The 3,226-nt window shown below is 38.9% G+C and overlaps 1 protein-coding gene across 3 annotated transcripts in view; it reads right to left on the bottom strand.

The window, feature by feature from the left end:
* Window positions 1-3,226, bottom strand: part of LOC108690760 (POU domain, class 6, transcription factor 1) — a 123,264-nt gene that overhangs the window by 15,071 nt on the left and 104,967 nt on the right. The window lies entirely within an intron of this gene.

Here is a 3,226-nt window from a genome sequence, read left to right as displayed (position 1 = left end):
ATAATAATAATAATAATAATAATAATAATAATAATAATAATAATAATAATAATAATAATAATAATAATAACGCTAATTAAATATGTATTATTCTACTAATACGCAGCATACTAAGAAATCAAACATCTTTCTGAATTTTCAATATAAAATGTTATGCATCATTCTCTCTCATGAAAATCAATTGAACAGCGACGCAAAGGTTTTAATATGAGTTAACAGTCATTTCCAAAATGACCAAAACATTCAATTATACGCGCGTGGTTCGTTAACGTGTGATGCTTTTTATTGCGGTAGTGCGTTTAACGTCGAAAATAGATTAATAATCATTCACAGTCCACATAAATGATACATATTAAAATATTCCATTTCACATCGGTAGAGGTGAGAAAAAACAATGACAGTAAATTAATGATGATAATTATTGTAATATTATACACGTAAATCAATGAGTCTTACGACACGATCGGTGATCACTGTCGAATATTAATTTTAATATCACTTACGCGTGGCAATGAAAATTGAGTCTGCCTGTATTATCGCGATCCTTGCCCATAAACATAATCCAGCAATGCGTGCGGGCAAAGTGATTTAGTTATTCACGCTCAATAACACATTTTTGGAATTAACTTCGGTCGGCCGAGCCGACCATCCGATTTAATCAATACCAATTTGGCAGGACCGCGCGACATACGGTGTATCACGACTTCCGAAAATTTTCATCGGCAAACAACAATCGTGAAAGATTATACGAGAAGGTGAGAATTGCCACGCGAAAAAAATATATTAATCACGCATTTCCCGGTTGCTCCGCTTTCGTGCCTGCAGATATATAATTCATGCATATTTACGGAATACTAGCGGAATAATTAACGAACGCTGGCACATTAAGGCGTGCCGTATATACATACATGTGCACGTGTAGTCGAGGTTCTTAGAAGACAATCTAAATTATAATAAATCGATGGAGTATATATGCCGTAATGCTTTACCACCACGAGTGTATATCGACGGTGGTGGTGGCTGTACCGTGGAGAGTAATGTTACCGGTGCGGCCTCTTTGCATAATGGTATGGAAATATGCCGGAACGTGTATCGCCATAGTTGGATACAGATTAAGCGTTTTAGAGCTTCGACACTCGAGTAATTCGGGAAAAAGAGTTCCCGCGTGGATAACTGGACCCATGAATAAATCCTAAAAGAGCTTCTGTGGTGGTTATCACCTTAGATGTATAACTGCTTTCACCAGATTGGTGGACAAATGTCAAAAAAAGTTTTACGCAATTTATCAATGAAAGTATCAATGAAAAATATATTAATGGTATTTAAAGAGAACAACAAAATTGAGTTGTTGTTGAAAATTGTATAATTATTTTTTTCATAATTTTGTAAGAAAAAAAAAATTGTAAAATGAAAAAGCGAATATTTTTAAATCAACCGTAAATATCATCACATTAATTGTACTATCGAAGTCTCAGTATATTCAGCTTTTTTTAAAAGGGGCATTCTCTGGGTGCGGCTTGTAATCCCGGCTTGAATTTTCGTCAAAGTCGCACAATGGGCCGTACGCGTCGCTGGTCGAGGCATTTCATTGCATAAAAAATAGATAAAGCCTGGTCGATAGGTAACGAACGAAAATAGGAGGCGCAGAGGGTACGGCAGTTCAATTTTTTTTCCACGCAAATTCGTAAACGGCTATACCACCAGTATAGCCACCCTATATTAAATGGACGAGGCGAGGAGGATTAGTTGAATGCACAGGTTCGACCATTTTGCTTGTAAAAGTGCACGATATACAACCAAGCGTAGAAACATATGTTTACGAGCTTCCGGTATTTCGCATAAATTAATCAGTGTTGCAGCACTGCAGCGCATGAAACAACTTTGTACGAGATCGTCGACTTCGCTAAAACTTGCCCAATAGTTATTTGTGCTTGGAAACAAATAATTATGTAGAAACAGAAATTAAGGTGTTTATATTATTAATACAATTTTGATAAAAAAGAACGCATTAAATAAATTTGTTGAAAATAGATTCTCTCTCAAAGCAAACTTTATAGAATTCTTCTATTTTTGTACATTTCTATAATTCTCCTAATTGCAAGCATGCATTATTATGGAAGCATAAAATGAACATTAATAATTAGTTATATATGCTAAGACGATTTTAATTTGTAACCAGTGTCTATGATTCCTTGTGCTTTACATCTTGAGACATAATGTGATAGTCTCTATGTTTATCTAAGCATGTCGAACAAAAGAAACGGTCATGCCGCCTATGCAATTGGTTCCAGCGCTTTTAAATTCCCAGAGAGAAATCAGTCATATAATCGATAAAAAATCATTATTTCGCATCCATAAGCCATCTCGCTAATGCAAAAAACCGAGCTGGATCCTCTCCCTCTCGCGAATGGGGCGGACGGTGAACACGAACAGCCAGTGGGAGGCGCGAAAAAAATACACGGAGCAGAGGAAAGAGGGCGGAGAGCGTTCGGTTGGTCGTTGGAAATGCAACAATAAACATTACTTATCGGCACGGGGGTCTCTAACAATGCGTATACGAAGAGAAGCGGCGCGGCTGGTAGCAAAGCGCAAGTTTTTTGCAATAAAGTCATTTCGAGCCGTTTGAGTTATGGGTAATTCCTGTGGAGCGCCCGGGCCTCTGCGCTCTAGCTGGCTGGTCCGAGTCCGGTCCATTGATTAGTATTAATGACTTAGCTGCACTCATTTCGCCCGAATAAAAGTAATTGGATTTGGCTTCGACCCCGCGCGGACCATGCTGTAGTTTGGCGTCGGCGGCGTCGGGCGGCGTCGGCGGCGTCGGCGACGGCAGCGGCTGGCAGAACAAAACTGGTGGGCGCGTGTAAAAATACATTAATATCTGTTTGCGCTTAATAAACGATAGCCGTGCTGACTTCAGACTAATGGCCGTATTCCGGAATCGGTAATACGCATTTTTATGTTTCTTTCTGAAACGAGGCGCCGCGCCGCCCGCATCGTACTGGTTTCATCCCATCTTCGGCTGTGGCTGTGGCTGTTCCTGCCTTTGGCGATCGATTTGTCGAGCGGGATACCGTTAGTCGTTATGAAAATTGAGCGATTTTTTGGCAGAAAGAACTATGTAGGCGAGTTTTGCTCGCAGTCAAAAGTACAAACACGAGTGAGAAATACGTAGAAATTTTTATAAGTTGTCACATAAATTGCAAATTATAATTTCGAAAACATTAAT

The sequence above is a fragment of the Atta colombica genome, unplaced genomic scaffold (assembly GCF_001594045.1).
Source record: "Atta colombica isolate Treedump-2 unplaced genomic scaffold, Acol1.0 scaffold35, whole genome shotgun sequence".
NCBI classification, from domain to species: domain Eukaryota; kingdom Metazoa; phylum Arthropoda; class Insecta; order Hymenoptera; family Formicidae; genus Atta; species Atta colombica.
This window is presented reverse-complemented; position numbering and strand designations above follow the sequence as displayed.